Below are 18,399 nucleotides of genomic sequence, written 5' to 3'. Positions count from 1 at the left end.
TCTCCAGCAACACTACGACCTCAGGAACGGTCTTGCATCTTGATGATTTGAATACCAGTGTACCACGATGCTCTACTACTGCCAGCCCGGTGGTTTCGTCTCAAAAAACAAAGGGTTCACAGTGACTCACTAAGGCCATCTGCAACAAGGACACACCAGCTATCTATAAACCAATCCACGTTAGCATTTATCCTATGTGGATGAAAGCGATGAAGAGAGAATAAAATTAGCTCTTGTTAAAGAGATAGTCTATAGTAGAAAACAAGGCATAATATGCGCGTATTAAAAATATGACGAGACAACTTTATAGATAGTTTACTGGAGAAGTTTATCTTTAGTATAGTCTATAGATTGCATGTGTTATAGCAATGCGTAGCAAGTCGATGCAAGGCTTTCTACCTAAAAAAGAAAAAGTCAATGCAAGGGCAAGGCTGACTATGATGAGATGAGTAAGAACCATGTACGACACCAGAGTATGGTATATTCATAACCGTCCGCTTGGCCAAGCACATCTAGTCAGGAATCATCATGCAAATCTCAGGCATGACACTTGCACTAGCAAACTAGGTATATCACATGCTCAGTAGCAATACAATGTTACAGACTTTCTTTTTCTAGTCTCTATATGCTCATGTTTCTCGAGGGATTTTTGAAGAACACCCCAAAAGAAGAGTTACCCGAGCAACTAAATTACAGTATCAGAGAAAACTGGATGATCATTAGCTCTATATAACGGCTGTTTCTGGAAAGAACAGAAAACCATATGCTGAATCGAGTAACTAGGAGTTAATGTAAAAAATTCCATGACTAAGGTAGCAATGCTACTAATCAATATCTCCCAAGTCTCAACATTTTGGTTCAAATCGAGCTAAAGAATGGCCAGCTCTTCTATTTCCAATTGGCATCGCTATCTTCTGTGTGGTTTGCTAGGGATGTATATCTCACCTATGCAATGTTGGGTAGGACTCCGCCATGATCAGAACAATAAGTGACGTCCATCCCGTAAAAGATCGTGCACCCTTTCCCTTTCCTTTTCTCTTCTGGTCATAGTTTTCCCAGAAGAACCCAGTTTCATGGTAATTCTGCACAATATTCCTGCAAATGTAAGCAGCCAAGTCAGCATCAGCAGTCTATTTGAGGAGCTGCAATTCAGCTACTTGGCTTCAATAGAAGAGAAAAGAAAAATGAAAATACCGAATAAGATTTGATCTTAGCTTGTCATACAGTTCTCCAGACCTGTCCTTGTACGGGCCGATCTGGCACAGCACGATAACCGACGGGCCGTGCCGTGGGCCGAGAGGGAGGCACGCGGGCCGATACGGCACGGCCTGTTATAGTAGCTAGGCCGTTCGGGCCGTGTCGAGCCAAGCCCGTACCAGACCGACCCGAGTGGTCCATTTGGCCATCTCTGATCATAGGAGGCAGAACAGGGCTCAGTACATAACCATTATATAAACTTGAATAGAACCCATGTTGTACTTTCTAGAAGAATATATATACACACATATACATATACATACATATATATATATATATACTGTATGTATATTCTGCAGGTATATTCACTGTAGTGCATGTCTGCGCACACCTCATAAGTTGTAACTCACAGTGTTAGCTTCTCGTGTTGCAATTATGTATTTATGGAAGTGAAGTTATAACTGGTCTACCTAACAAGTTGTAACTCACAATGTTTCGAGTTGTAACTGGAGGATGTGCGCAGTGCGAATAACAAGTTGTAACTCACAGTGTTAGCTTCTCGTGTTACAATTATGTATTTCTGGACGTGAAGTTGTAACTGGTCTATCTAACAAGTTGTAACTCATAGTGTTTCGAGTTGTAATTGAGGGATGTGCGCGGTGCGAATAACAAGTTGTAACTCACAATGTTAGCTTCTCGTGTTGCAATTATGTATTTCTGGACGTGAAGTTGTAACTGATCTGCCTAACAAGTTGTAACTCAAAGTGTTTCGGGTTGTAACTGGGGATGTGCGCAGTGCGAATAGCAACTGCGCATAGGCGCAGAATAGCCTTGCCGCAGAACAGACTTGCACTGCGCCACTACGGCCGACCGAGCCAAAATCTTCCCACGCGCGTCCCAGCTTCTTCGCGGTGTATGACAGCCACGGCGAGGTGTGGGTGGCAGAGGCGTGCAAGGAGCGGATGCTCACGGAGGAGCTGGGCCGACGCGTTGCGAGCGACATGCGTTGGAAGGAGGCGATGACAGCTAGCTTCGCCAGGGTGGACGGCGAGGTCACCAGAGGCTTCGCAAAGCCAAGGCCGACATCGACACCCAGCCGCCTTCCTGACTGTGGGCTCCACCGCCGTGGTGGCCGTTCGTGGGGCACTGCCGCATCGTCGTCGCCAACTGCGGCAACTCGTGCGTCGTGCTCTCCCGCAGCGGCGTCGTAGTGCCACTCTCCATTGACCACAAGGTATCGATCTTCGTCTCGAAAATGGCATCTACTCAACCACCTCAATAAGTATATAAATTAATATCTAATGCTAGATTGCAAGTATCCCCACATGAGATCAGTACTCTACTACTTCGAATTGTTGTTTAATTTAGATGGGTAGGATCATTATACAGTTACAATATGGTAGATATTCAGTTACGATTTGTGCTATACTGCAGTTACAACTTAGGCCTAGCACAATTGTAATCACCTCCAAGTTGCGACTAAGAAAAATAGTCAGTTATGATGGCACAGATAGTTGAGTTTTCGATTACATGACAGAAAGTATATAATTACGACTAGATTAGGTACCGAGTTACGACTATATATATTTATAGTAATTGACCTATCTTGTGAATCGTAAATATACTGTTTTTGTGATCGTAACTGTGTGAGCAGAGATGAACAAGTTTCGATCATATGACAAAATACATAATTACGACTAGAGAAGGTACTGAGTTACGACCATATATATTTGTAGTAATTGACATATCTTGTGAATCATAACTATATTATTTTTGAGATCATAACTGAAAGTGTGAGCAGAGATGAACAAGTTACGATCACATGATAAAAAAAACATAATTACGACTAGAGAAGGTATCGAGTTACGACCATATATATACTGTACATCTATTATGTGCCTAGGCGCATTGCAGTTCATTGTTGTGCCACCCCCGTTATATATATATATATATATACACGGCGAGGCTATTCTGGGTCTATGCGTAGCTACTATTCACGCTGCGCACATCCTGCAACCGCCTGTTACAATCTGAAGAATTGCGAGTTATAACTTGTTACATAAACCAGTTACAACTCGACCTCCAACATGCACCAAACAACATAAACCAGCCAACCAGCTTGTGCCATATCACCCATCATCCACCCGCCAGAGCGTTGCATGCGGAGAATCTTTTGTTGACTCGAATCGTTAAAATGCAATATCTCTAGGACCACAGATCCGATTTTTGATCTGTTTGATGCATATTGTTGGAAAAAATATGCTTAACAAAATAAGATCCATCAAGACTATATTTTGATGAAGTTTTAGAATCATAAAGGAGTTACGTCCATATAGTTACAACATGGTGAACATCGCAGTTACAATATGGTGAACATTGCAGTTACAACATGGTGAACTGCGTTGTTCTCTGGTGGTGGTAGACACTTTAGTTACAACATGCTGAACACTACAGTTGCAATATGGTCAAGCAATACAGTTGCAACATAAAAAAATAAAATCAAATTAATTGCATCATGCAACTAAAAACAGTTACAATATGATAAACACTATACTTACAACATGGTAGACACTCTAGTTACAACATGTATATAGTTGTAACCGCTCTGTTTGCGGTTGCAACTAATAGTTGTAACAACTCTATCTGTAGTTACAATCACTCATACTACATGTTGTAACTCATCTATACACCTAATTGTAACTGGCTGCAAATCACTGCTCACGAGGTAGAAATGTTCTAGGTCATCCAGTGGACCCGCGGGATAGGTGGAGGGGAGCACGCTGGGTCAGTAAACAGTTACAATACAGTATACGGCAAGTTGCAACTTGTGAGTTGCTATTCTGTGCTTGTGCGCATGCTGCACATACGCTACGGATAGGCACAGAATAGCAACATAGAAAATTATTCAGAAGTGCACTATCAAAAGGAGAAAAGGTTTGGGTTTACGGTGGAGCCAAGACAGGGCCTAAATGCTTGATCGAACTAAAAAAAAGATCATGATACAAAATTGTTGGGATTGACAGCACAATACCTTGTTAAGTGTCCCAAAATCGGAAAGTTGATTTGACATCTTATAGTAATCCAACAGAAGTTCAACAAAGGTTTTTAAGAAAAGAACCAAAGTCAATGGTCGAGAAAAAGCAGCTTGGAATTAACAAGTCATGTTCCTACATCCATACTGAACTACCTTCTCAAGAACACTATCGATTTTAAGAAACTCCGCAATTGAGTGTATGCAATTTGTAGCTAGAAGCATCCAACACCGAAGGTCAACATGGCGTTCTTCATCATTAGGGTGAGATGCACGAAGATAGTCATCCAATCCAGATGTCAAAGTCTGTAAAGTACTTGGGAACATTAGGTCTTCCTGTGCAATTGCAATGGTTTAGACAAGATACGTGAAGGAACTCTAATCTGGCATGACAAGGGCTCAATGGCACAAGCTCTTGATTAATTGATCAAGTGATCAGTATGGGAGTAAGCAACAAATAGTTATTCAAAAACCTTTGGATTCAGCTCCCTTGTTGTTATATTGTCTCTTCCATGCCAATAGAAGGTGCCTTCATATTTGCCTATGAACAATTTAGGATAAATAAGCCAAAGATAGGAAATGTTGACATGGCGAGCACAATCATATAATGGAACGAGCAATAGATTTACCAAGGGCATAACGTTTACTTGAATTTTATAAAATAGATATATCATGTCTTACGGCTACATCAAGAAGACGAGACAATCCATTACTTGTTGACTGGCTGCATTTTTTCGCGGCAGGTATAGTTCCAGGCTTTCAGCAAGGTCGGGTTACAGGATTTTGCTCCACAACAGCAAGACAAGGATTTTAGGACATGGTGGAGAAGGGCAGCAAGATGTGTTGACAAGCCAAGGCAAAGAGGTTTTAATTCATTGGTAATCCTGGGCTCCTGGTGGATTTGGAAACACCGGAATGGTTGTGTGTTCAATGGCGACGCTCCTTTAATTCATTGGTAATCCTGGGCTCCTGGTGGATTTGGAAACACCGGAATGGTTGTGTGTTCAATGGCGACGCTCCAAACGTGCAGTCCGTCATCCGTGACATGTGGGACGAGGCCGGTTTGTGGTGCACTGCAGGAGCAAAAGGGTTGAGGGCGCTGTGCCATGGTCTGATGTTGGTCCTAGGTCAAGGGCCTTTTGCTATTGTCTTGGTGGCGCGCTAGCATAGCTTGTTGTTGACAGTGTTGTGTGGGTTTTTTCCTTTTCTGTTTTGGTGTTTTTTTTCTGGTGTGTTGTTTATGGACCAGTTCCTTTATTCCTTCTTAATATAATGACGGGGAGCTCTCCTGCGGGTTCGAGAAAAAAATGTCTTACAGCTACTGAACAAGTGGATTTGTGATGTAACAGGCTAACAACTCCTGAACAAGTTGAGGACCACACTTTAAAAAATAGTTGAGGACCAAATATATATATTTCTTTTTCACCACCTTGAGGTGAGAGTATAAAAGATGTTGTAACCAGAGGTCACTTCTGTAAACCTTATTTGTCTCTCAAGGACACAAGGAAGACTAGCTGATTGGCCAAAAACGATTTTGTCAACTGTGTCAATAGTTTATATTTCTGATCAAGCTTAGATTTATATCTTACCAGAAATTATTTGACTACTATTAGTGAACTAAAGCCACAAGTAACTGAAAGTAAAATTCCTCAATCCAAATACTCCCTAAAGGCTAAAGTAATAGCGCCCAGTGAAGACTTCAAAGGCTCGAATGTATCTCTTCTGATTTTTTTGTATCATACAACCAAAGCTACCCCCTAAAAATAGTCAACTAAGCAATAAGCATAGTGGCTCTCATCAACAATTATGTCTGTAACCATACGACAACTTGTAGGTTCAGCATGTTTTGTTTTTTTTCAGAATATAATCAGGGCAATAGCTCTAAAGTAGCATTAAATCCAATCCAGTCACACTAGTCAGTACAGAGTACAGACAACGGAAGCGGAACAAGAAAGCTCACCTGATTGTGTACTGTTGAACCACTGGAACCAAGAATTCAGACGTGTATAAGCCCTTTTAAGGAAATTGGATATCTTTTCAGCTTCCTCATCTGAAAACTGTTTTGCGTGTATTCCGCTTGCCAAATCTGTGCCAAAAGAAAACACATACCTGACTATATGACAAATCAATCGGTTGCAAGAACTTGATCACAGACCCCCATACGCTTAACAGACTTTTGCTGCTTGGCCAGCGTGAACAAAATTACTTGACACTTATGTCAATAATTTGATAAATCAAAACAGTAAAAACCCAAAATAATCTGCAAGATTCCCAATACAGACAGTTCTTCTGTTGTGTGAGTGATATTTTTATGCCCTTTTTCATATTATTATGGCACTTGAATATTGGAGAAAGAGAAGGAACTTCAGTTTGTAAATTGATTTCAGCGTTATCCTTCAACACTTCTCAATTAAAAGCATGCAAAGTTACACTACATGTCCAAGAAAAAAAAGTATTCTGAGATCTTAACACTGATACAAGGAACACATCATCAACATAAAGAGTAAGAAAGAAAGCAATGTCTTACCACATAGTGCAAGAAATAAAATTGGAGGGTTTCCATTGGAAGGGTACTGCAGAACAAACTCCTCGAGAACTTTACTGCATGATGCCAAAAGTTGGATGATATAGAAGTGTCACACTAAACTTATCAATGGTTTTGACCATAGTTCATAGCTCATAGCAGAAACCACCTTAAAGCTTCAGCTCCTAAGATTTGCTCCCGAGGAATCCATCCATCTGAATTGAGTAGATCTAACCAATGGCCAATAATATCCATGGATATATGCACATCCCAACGCCTGTACATCATCACCAAGGATGTTCATTAGAGCAGAAAACGATAATACCAGCACAGATTCCTTTCGAAAAAAATAATACCAGCACAGAACAACAAACTTGCTGATAATGAACTGGAGTAGTACCCTTTATTGAACACTTAGATGATGAAATAATTACCAAATAACTAACTGATGGAAGCCCTCATCCCACATAAATCCCCTTGGAAAGAATGAGCGGCTGGGCACAGCTGTATACAGCGCAGCAGGCCAATATGGAATATATTTATCCCCATTTTTTTGCTGGCATAGAAACATTTCAAGAATTAAGTTTCGTTCATCTATGATTTAATCACCTAGGATTCAGATGCAAAAGACTACAAAACAGTATAAAACCAACACATTGCTAATAAGTAAATAAAACTATCTTGAGAAAGCAATTTCTTGAACTAGAGCAGATCACAGCATATGAGGAAAATGAAACTGTTATCAGGTGAAGCTCTAAAACTTACTGTAAAACCTTTTGGAAGTGCAATTCTTGACTGCCCATAGAAGTAGCCAATACCTCCAAGAAGATTTGACAAGGCAGCTCTACCAACAGATAACTCTTTGGAATCAATCTGAATTAGATCCAGCACAAAGTCTTCAGTTAAGCTTTACCACTTGTCTACAATATTGCTTATCTCATAGAGCAAATCAATTAACATTTAAAATGCCCTTCCAGTGCACGGACACTGATAACATGAATGACTCTGCATCCCATGACAAACAGAATAAAAATATCACACATACTATATGCAGTAATGACTATGCAGCAGAATCACCTGTTAGCTTGCTAATCCACTCTTCAATCATTGGATTTTTTGAGGCAGCCCCTGACAAGAATACTATGTCTATTTTGGCAGGAGACCTTATGGAAACCTGCGAAGATAAAAGAAAAAATATAAACCATAATGCCATAGCCCATAAGAAACGAATACATAAGGCCTGGACAAGTACAAACATGGATCAGAAGGATTTACAGAGCATACCACTAATATTTGATTACATAACTTATATAATGAAAAAACACCAAATTATGTAAATGACTAAATGCGTTCACTAAAAAGAACCTTTGTTACATTCTCCCTGGTGGTGCTCACTTCATACGTACAAATATTACATAGCAGTGAGTATAGCTAATGTGCTAATATACTGTGCTATTATACTGCACATGCTCATGCTGTTAACTGAAATAGGACGTACTAGGAATCTAAGTTATGGCAGGCAATACCTGTGTCTAAAGTCCAAACATTGTAGTGAGGAAACAAGCACAAGTTGCACATCCTTTATCTTTTGACTAAAAAGGTAGTAAGAAGATCATTGATGGTTCTTTTTATCAAGATGCTTCACACATACATGACGGTGTACATTATATTGATGAAATAACTTTGTTTACTTCTAGTTACCTGATAGATCATTATATTTGAAGAATCTTCAGTAATGTCTGGCAGGTTAAGGTTCCCACTTTGTATCGCCTAGAAAGAAGTCCACATAAGTAGCTAAATGAAAACGAAACTTCATTACATACAAGGGTTCTGTCCCCCCCCCCCCCCCAATAATAAGGTAAACATTGAGGAGTTTAGACAATAAACATACATAGTCACAACTACTTGTTGTACTAGGTCACTCAGATTATGCATACTAATTGATTTGAATCCAGCTCTGTGAATTTCCAAATTGTCCTGTGAGGAAACAGGGTTACATACATATCCATATAAAAGGTAGCCAAATGGAATTGTATTGCGTTATTCCAGTAGCAGGTAATACTGAAAAGCTAACAAGGGTTAAGAAGGTTAAAAACCTTCAATACATATGAATACCTTGGATCTCAAGCAGAGTTCCCAATCACCAATCTCCTCATGCGATCCAGATGCCAAAAGGACAGGGCCTCTTGAAGAAGGCTCATGTGAGCCCATAGTGATTGACTTCCCAGTTTCGTCAGCAATGTAGAAAAACAGATGTGTGGTGCTTTCTTGAGCTTCACTTAAACTTGACCTGTAAGTGTGACAGCATGGAATGAATTTCTTTTGGTTTGATAATTTTGCAGGGTAGCAAGTAAATAACGACAGATTCCCGCTGAATTGGGATTTGGCAATGAAAAAATCAACTCAGACAGACTTATCATTCTTTCCATTCCGTGTTTAAAATGTTTAAAAATAGGAAGTGTTTACATCTTTTCAGTTAAATGAAATGCTATTTTTCAATTTGCAGGTAGTGAATGTACGGCGCTTACCTCTCTGGCTCTCATTGTTAGCATCCAATCGAACTGCCCAGTCCCCACCATAACCACTGCCCTCTCATTTTCTTTCAGAAAACTAGTAGTCAACAGTAAACCAGGATCAACCAACACTTGGCGTCCATAATCCCTACCATTGTGAGCTGTCCACCCATATGTGTTAAGCTCATCAGAATCTTGGCAAACATGACGAAGAAAATACTGTCCATTTTTCAAGCTAATCCACATCAATCCAGCAATTAGAGACAGAGGAGTTCTGAAATAGTAGTATTAGCATGAAATTCTCGAATGTTTAGTTCTACAGAATTTCCATTGCATAGAGATATTACTTTCAACTAGTACAAAACAGAAAGCTGCACTATTCTACAAGGTACAATACAGGAATTGCCAAGACAATTAAGTCCACATGAAAGCACAGACAGACAAGTAGAAGGGAAAAACTCCTCAATATCTCTATTTTTCATGACGGTAAGGTGACATCATAAAAACTAATGATACTGGGAACATCAACTTTCAAATATAGTCCTTGCAAGTCCTAAAGAACTACAGGAAGAGAATAATTCCCATTAACATGTTATAAAGGAAAAAAGGGATGTGTTGCAAAAGTTAAGTACCTTGCACGAATTCCAAGTTACACATTTGGTCTGTAAGTACCCCAATACAAGCTTTCCTTATGATTGCTTTGGAACTGCAGCCAGTTAAACATTACCATCAGAAAGCTAACCTGATTACTACCAAAACTCAAAGGTATGTACGAAATGAGAGCCTTTCAAATGAACATCATCTTGAACAACTACTAGACCGAGAGTAAATCAAGTGTGCAACTAGAAAATCAATAGAATGCATATGCACTTCGAAAATATATTGTACAATTTAACAAAATGCAGCATTTGGTTGACAAGACACTCTAGCCTACTTCATGCCTCCCAACAAATTTGATTAACCTTGTTGATCAATTGCAATATTTGCTAGTGCACTCTAGGTTAACTACATTTATGAACAATGGAACAATGCCACGCACAATTAATAGTTGGATTAGTTCATGGTACCGATCTCACCATAGGCTTAACTAGCAGTCACCTATAATTTACAGTTAACACATAAAGCAACCCTTGAGAAATCCCAATTCACTAGAGGTTCCCAAGCTAGAGTGGCGTGCTTCCCCTATTTGGTTAGCTCTAGTTATAATTCCAGCCTCCAGGCTCTAGTTACCGAATATAGAAAGCTCAACGAAAATAGCGGGACAAACTAATGGCCATCACATGTGGCAGATCCATCATCCTGGGCGCCGACAGCGGCGTGACGGAGCGCATGACCGTGCGCAGCGTCGCCGCGCCCTCCCCTTCCACTTCCTCCCACCACCCGCCGGTGTACGCCACGAAGGCGACGGAGGCGAGCGCGACGGAAGCAATCCCTATGAGCGTAAGGGTCCGGGGGCTCACGTCCATGAGCCGCAGGGGCCCATGGTCGCCGCGGCCACGGCGCCGCACAGCTGCGGCCGCCGCAGCCCGGCGCGCGTCCGCCCCCGGCTCCGCTTCCGATGCGGAGGGCCTCCCACGGCTCCTTGCGGTGGCGGCCGGACGCCGGCTGCTGCTGCCGCCGCCGGTCATTGGAAAATTCTCGGCGATCTCTCCGTCTCCGCTGTTGTGGTCGTGACCCCGTGGACTCGTCACTCTGGAGAGGGGAGTAGCGGGGGTTTGGTTCTTCAAGGATTCCGCCTCCCAACGGCTTTTACGCAATTAGTACTTTACGCCTAGCCGTCACGATTTAGTCCATGTTGGAATGCGCTAGTTGGGCATCGGCCTGTTATTCTATTTGCCTCCCTTTGCCCATCTACAGCCCACATAATTGTGTGCTGTAATGCCAATGTTAGTGAAAAAAATGTCTTATATAAATAAAGTGTGACAATAACCAACTTATAAGAGTGTCTTAAGTTTAGAGAAAAAATAGAGAGAATAAGAGTGTCTAGAGCTCTTAGAAAAATATGTGTCTATTGACTGAGTGGTCAAGGATCATTATTTATATTAATATTCAGAGTGTGAATATATAAAAGTGCTCATATGAGGCCATAGACATATACATGTTCTTTTCTTGTACAACAGGGACATGGAGACATCCCGTAAATCATCGATACGGCTAGTGAGGCAATTATCCCAGCAGTTGGTCATCTATTTCGATACCGCACTGCACCAGCGTGTTAGGCGGCCACCACTTGCACCAACATGTCAAGCAGCCACCTCTTAACGAGTGGTATTAAATACCGATCACTTCACTTCAAGTGGGGGGGGCGACCCTACGAGCTCCCTCCTGGTTGATCTTTCTGAAGATCTGGTGGCTCCCGTAATCCGGAGGACTTCGAAGGCATGGCCTCCAGGACCCCTCCGAAGCCATGTGTCCTGGAGGGATCTTGAGCCTGATGGTCATCGGGCCTAGACCGCAGAGCCCAGGGGCGTTGAGGGTCCTTAATGGCGACCCCTCAACAAGAGCTGAGGGTGGCACGAGCGACGGAGGACATGCTACGAGCGAAGCACCAAGTGTTGGCCGAGCGCGCCACGGAGGCCACCCGTGCCATAGATAGTGCTCTGACCAACCTCAATGCGAGGGCCTATCGCGGCCCTCTAGCGCTGATGTCCTGGCCCGGACGCTTCATTGGCTCTGGTCCGCGACAGAGGTAGTGGTCAATGCTGCCGAGGCTTATGCTGGATGGAGTGTCTAGTTGGCCTTGGTGTTTCAGCTGGCGCTTCTGCATCGAGCAAGGGTCCATCGGTTTGGTGCATTGGAGCAACCAGACCATGGCTTTGCGGTTGAGGACGTTCAACCTGAGGCACCCTCAGTGCAGATTCACACCGCCTTGGATGGCTTCCACCAGGGAGTATGGGTAGGCATGGCCGGCCCACAACAATTCGTTTTATGTCAGAGCATGTGAAGCTCGGTGTCCAAGGGACCCGGAGTTCGGGAGTTCAGGCTCTGCACCCAGATGACTCCTCCGGTGTACTACCACCACCTGGGCGGCCTCCTAGGTCAGATATCGCTCCGCAGGGACAGTTGTCGCGTGCGGATGAAGCTTCGCAGGGTCAGCCTTCGGAGGTGTAGTCCAGTAGGATTTACTTTCCTATTTCTCTTCTTCTTTTGTGGGGGGCTAAAGATGTAGCATGTTGGTCCGGTGTTCCTGCTTTATGTATCCTGACTTTGCTGGCTAATCTTTTAGCGTAGATATGTCTCCTTTTTGTCTTCTCCATTTACTCTGTTGATACACCGAGATGTAAAGGCTATGGTGCTAATCGTTGAGTAGAACTTATGCATGCAGGCAGGGTGACCTGAAACAGTTGAAACCGTCCTGAGTATTTGGGCCACCGCTTTTGGAGAGGGGCCTCGGGCATCCTGATCCTTCGAGTCTATGTTGCCTTCCTTGTGACGGGAGCGCTTCACTCTTCCTCGTGATTCCCATGGACACGTGGACCCCAGGGGTGACCGCCAATGTTTTGGTGAAGGCGGGACCGGGGGGTCCCTCCACTTCTTCATCGGAGGCCGACCCAAGCTCTGTAGGGGTAGACGAGTGATGAACAACATTCAAGGCTACTGGTCCGCTCAACTCCTGGTGTTTTGTTCTCCCTTGTGGCCCTGACAGACTGGTGCCATCTAACTTCCTTACGGATGCTATGGCTCAAGTTAAGGAAGAGGATTCTGAGGAGGTTACGAAGGCGTCAGAGGAGCTAGATTTTATGGCCTTTGATTCATACCCTTTCTCGGTGGAACCCTCAGCTCCTCGGGTTTGTGGGAATTTTATTTTCAATAGGTCTTCACTGCCAGGGTACCCTCGCTGTCACTCCGAGCACTAGTACTGGTCTTCTCGTGGGGTTGGTGGCTCTAGAAGCTGGGGCCAGTCCTCCTCAGCTCGTCGTGCTTCGGGGAGGCATTGTGGCCTGGCGCGCTTGCTAGGCCTAGATTGAATGTATGGTGTATCACCGAGTGTAACTTCTGTACACATGATACATGACTAATAAAATGATGTGTTGATTTTACTTCTTGCCTTTTGCTCGCCCTATACTTCGGAGGTTCTCCCTTTCCTTGGCCTCCTCGCACTCAGCGGTCGTTTGGTGGCTGGAGGGTTCAATAGTAGGAACACCTAGGTGTCTTAGGTGTGAGAAGAGCAAGTGATTCTTGGTACTGGTATTCAAGTGCGTTTACTTGGACCTCGACGTGACTGAGGCTGATGCCTTCGAGGTGGCGGAGGGTTTGGACCTCGACGCGACCGAGGCTGATGCCTTCGAGTGGCAGAGGGTTTGGACCTTGATGCGAATAGCGGAGGGTTTGGATCTCGACACGAATATCGGAGGGTTTGGACCTTGACACAATCAAGGGTGATGCCTTCGGGTGGTGGAGGGTTTGGACCTCAATGCGAATAGCGAAGGGTTTGGACCTCAACGCACCGAGGCTGATACATTTGGGTGGCGAAGGGTTTGGACCACAACGTGAATAGTGTAGGGTTTGGACCTCGATGCGACCGAGGCTGATACCTTCGGGTGACGGAGGGTTTGGACCTCGACGTGGCCGAGACTGGTGCCTTCGGGTGGCGGAGGGTTTGAAGCTTGATGCGAATAGTGGAGGGTTTGGACCTCGATGCGACCAAGGCTAATGATTTCGGGTGACGGAAGGTTTGGACCTCAATGCGATCGAGGTTGGTGCCTTCAGGTGGTGAAAGGTTTGGACCTTGACGTGAATAGCAGATGGTTTGGATCTCGACGCGACTGAGGCTGATGCCTTCGGGTAGCGGAGGGTTTGGTGTCTATTATGTTGTATGTGGCTTTATTGAGAAAAGGTATAATGTAGTTTTCATGTCTACTATTATCGGCAAATTGCTAATTGTCGCTGAAGATATGGCTACCTTTAGTGCATGCCAAACTAAGGACTTTCGTACACCATGTAAGGGTCAAAGGTAAATAACGATGCTGAACTTTGAAAGGGTTAGATGGTGGGCGTACCTTTCATGAATTGGGCCTCCTTGCTGATGGCCATAACAAGGCTCGACGGAGGTGGAGCCGTGCGGTGGTGAGGTCTACTCCTCTTTTTCTAGCTTAGGGACATGATGGCGTGCAATGAAGGTAGTGTGCCTAACTGTAGTGGACTGTGGGCAAACTCCTCGTGGGCCCTCTACGTCAGTGATCATGCCATAGTCTAGGGTGATGCTAGGGGACTCTTCTCCGTCTGAATCTTGGGGTCTTGCACCTGCTGCCCTTGCACGCGCCGAAAGTAATTTGGGAAATAACTGTGATGGGACGTGTGCATGGGAAACTGGGGCATTTATGTGGCATTGTGTTCCTGAGTTAGAATTGGACTTGTTGCAACCAGGCTTTATAAGCAATGCCCATCCTTGCAACCCTCCTGGCCTTGAGTAAGACAAGTTTTTCTTTATCACAACTTATCTCGTAGCTCCCATGGCGTCGCCTCCCAGTCTAGGTACAAATGGCTGGGGCGAACCACTGGTTCCCTTGGCCATGCCGCCGCTGAGGGCGAATGATCTTCGGGGCCTACTCACCAGACTGGAGCCGGCCACCATCGCGCTGCCGTCCCTGCAAAGGGAGCCGCCTCCCGTTGCTCGAGCCCGATCTCTAGCCTGAGTGGTTGCTCCTGTTGAGATTGTCAACATATCTGATGATGAAGAGTAGATAAACTAGGATCTCCTAGAGAATGAGATCGATGAGAAGGAGGCCAAGGAGGTGTCCCTAGTTCTTCCTCGTCCTCTAAGGGTGCCACTACTGTATCAGCCTTCGAGGCGGGGCACCACATCTGAAGCGCCTGCGCCGACCTTAGGGCCTTGTAGTTTGCTGGATTTTTTTTAGGTTGCTTGTAAGGCTAAGAGCTCAGAGGGTTACCTTGCATGTGGAAGCCCCTTTTGTATGTTAGACATTGTAATGAAACTTTAGCTATCTTGTAGTAAGTATTGTTGCCTCTTCACACACACACACACACACAAAGACATTCTTCCCCCGACTGGTATTGCAGCAAGGTAGCGGTCGAGGTTCTATATAGCATGAAGCCTCGTGCCCTCCGCAAGGTTGAGGGATACCTCTCTTTCCTCGGTGGTCTCCGGTAAATGGACTCGGAGGGAGCGTCCCTTGATTTCTGTCGGAGTCATGGATTCATCGCTGAATAGGAGATGAAAGGGGGTAAATCTGATGGGACAGGTGAGCGTAGTACGGAAGGACCACAACACCTTTGGGAGTTCTTCAACCCACATGCCTTTTGTGAGGCTGACGAGTCATCGGTTTAGTCCGGAGAGGATGTTGCCGTTGGTGCATTTGACCGCCCCGTTGGATTACAGATGACAAACTGCAGCGAAACATATCTTGATGCCAAGGTCAGCACAAAACTCCAGGAACGGGCCAAAGTTGAACTATGTCCCATTATTGACGATGAGGTGCCATAGGACGCCGAAGCGGCATATGAAGTTTTTCCAAAAAAAATCTATACATTATTGGCTTTGATTGCTGTGAGGGGCTTGACCTCTATCCATTTGGAGAAGTACTCCAAGGCCACGACCACATACCGGAGGTTCCCTTTGGCGCAAGGGAATGACTCGATTAAGTCCATCCTCTAGCATGCTAGGGGCCAGATAGGAGCGATTGGCTGTAGCGGGGTTAGAGGGTGGTGGCTCCATCGTCTCATCCACTAGCATCCTTGGCAGGTGTGGATGAGCTCCTCAGAGTTGGTCATGATAGTTGGCCAATATACCCCCTGGTGGAGTGCTTTGCATGTGAGGGTGTGAGGCGCGAGGTGGCTTCCACAGAGCTCCTCGTGAATCTCTCTTAGGAGGTCGGCCCCCTGCTCCTTGGAGACACAACGGAGGAGGGGCTATAGACTCCAACTTTGTAAAGGGCTCCGTCCACTAGGAGGTAGCCCTGGCGCGATGTTGAATATGACGTAGCTCGACCAGGTCGTCAGGCTCCTTTGTTTCCTTTAGGAAGGAAAAGAGGGGGGTCTTCTAGTACAGAGGCCCGATGGGTAGGATGGCGACAGTGACCTCGTCAGAGTTACCCACTACCGACTCGTGGAGAACTTCGAAGAAGGCCCTCGAAGGGAGGACTGTGCTTCCGGTAGTGGCCTTTACCAGGGTGTCTTCTTGGTGGTTGTCCGTGCAGGGTATGCTTCGCACTAAGATGCCCTGGAAGAACCCTTCGGACTTGCGGATGACCTCGAGGTACTTCAACATCTCCGGATGCTAGACCTGGAAGCTCTTATCAAAGTGCCTAGCAACAACTTGTGAGTGTGTTTTGATAATGATCCTAGTGGCCCCTAAGGCTTGAGCCTTGTGGTGCCCCAGGAGGATGGCCTCGTACTTGACGATGTTGTTGGTTTCCTTGAACTCCAAACAGGTTGTGAATGCCGCCTACTGGCCAGTCGGGGAGATGAGGATAGCTCTGACCCTTGCGTCGCTGGACCCATATGCTCCATCAGTGTATATCGTCGACACATCTTGGGGAGGGGTCTCCAGTGGCCCTGCAGACGGGAGAGTCCATTCGGTGATGAAGTCATCTAGGACCTGTGACTTGATGGTCGTACGGGCTATGAATTGTACTGTGAAGGGTGCAAGTTCCACTGCCCACTTGCCTATGCTTCTTGTCGCCTCCCGATTGTGAAACATGTCGTCCAGTGGGTATGAGGTTGGTACAGTGATGTCATGGGCGAGAAAGTAGTGCGAGAGTTTGCAGGAGGCCATCAGAAGGGCATATGCCACCTTTTCGTGCTGTGTGTAGCACATCTTGGCCTCGTCTAGGGCTGACGAAATGTAGTAAACCACCCTTTGAATAGAGCGGCCTTCCTTATCCTCCTCCCATATTTTACTACACTTACAATGGAAGTAGAGGCAGATAGGTACAGGAACAGCCCCTCGCCAGGAAAGGGTGTAACGAGCGTGTTGAGGTCAGAAAGGAGGGATTTTAGGGCCTCAGAGGCGTCTTGACACTTTGTCATTCATGTGAATGGCCCAAAGCCCCTCAACGTTTTGAAGAATGTAAGGTTGTGCTTGGTGGATTTGGTAAGGAAATGACTGAGGACTGCCAGACGACCAGCCAGACGCTGGACCCCTTTGAGGTGGTGGGTGGTGTCATTTCTGTGACGATACGGATTTTGCTAGGGTTAGTCTTGATGCCTCGCCTGGAGACGAGGTACCCCAGTAATTTTCTAGCTTTGGCATCGAAGAGGCACTTCTCTGGGTTAAGCCACACGCTGACGACCGAGAGGTTATTGAAGGTTTCCTGTAGGTTTGCAATGTGGTCGGCTTCAAGCTTGCTTTTAACGACTATGCCATCAATGCATGCTTTCACGTTGCGGCCCAACTATTATTCTATGATTTTCCATACTAGACAGGAGAAGGTAGCCCTGACATTTCGGAGGTCAAAAGGCATTGGGATGTAGCAGTACACTCTGAAAGGGTAACAAAGTTGGTCTTGCCCTCATCCTCAGTAACCATCCACACTTGGTGGTATCTGGAGTATGTGTCCAGGAAGCTCAACAATTCGTAGCCTGTGATGGAGTCCATCAGCTGGTCTATGCGAGGGAGTGGGGTACGGGTCTCGAGCGTAGTGTTTGTTGAGCGCCATGAAGTCAACGCACATACGCCATTTCCATCAGGCTTCTTGATCAGGACGGGATTTGACAACCACTCTGAATGGATGGCTTCCTGGATGACGCCGGCCTCCAGCAGCTTTCGGACCTCCTCCTTTACAGCCTTTGCTCACTCAATGGACAACTTGCAAAGCCCCAGTAGAACAAGGCGGGCCTACGGCTCGACCCGGAGGGCATGCTCAATGAAGTGGCGATCGACTCCAGGAGGTTCTACGGGGACCATGCAAATATGTTGGAGTTGTCCCTTAGGATTGATATGAGTTGAGCTTCCTGATCTGAAGTGAGGTCAACCCCGATTTAGAAAGTTCGGATGGGGCTCTGACCGTGGCCTTGGAGGGACCCGTGTTTGAGGCATGTTGGAGGGATTTTTTAAGGGGGCCTTCAGCCATGTTATGTATGTGGCAGCTGCTAAGAGGAGCGGGGTCCCATACTCAATGCGCTTAGCTAAGGATTGACCGCCATGTATGGAGATCAGCCCCTAGGGCCCAAAT

At 45.3% G+C, this 18,399-nt stretch overlaps 1 pseudogene; it reads right to left on the bottom strand.

Annotated features, from left to right (window-relative positions):
• Window positions 1-541: 541 nt before the first annotated feature.
• LOC133908306 (mannosyl-oligosaccharide glucosidase GCS1-like) lies at window positions 542-11,000 on the bottom strand (annotated as a pseudogene).
• Window positions 11,001-18,399: the final 7,399 nt, after the last annotated feature.

This window comes from Phragmites australis, chromosome 2, assembly GCF_958298935.1.
Source record: "Phragmites australis chromosome 2, lpPhrAust1.1, whole genome shotgun sequence".
In the NCBI taxonomy this organism is placed as follows: domain Eukaryota; kingdom Viridiplantae; phylum Streptophyta; class Magnoliopsida; order Poales; family Poaceae; genus Phragmites; species Phragmites australis.
The sequence above is the reverse complement of the archived record's forward strand: the minus strand, read 5'-3'. Positions and strand labels throughout refer to the sequence as shown.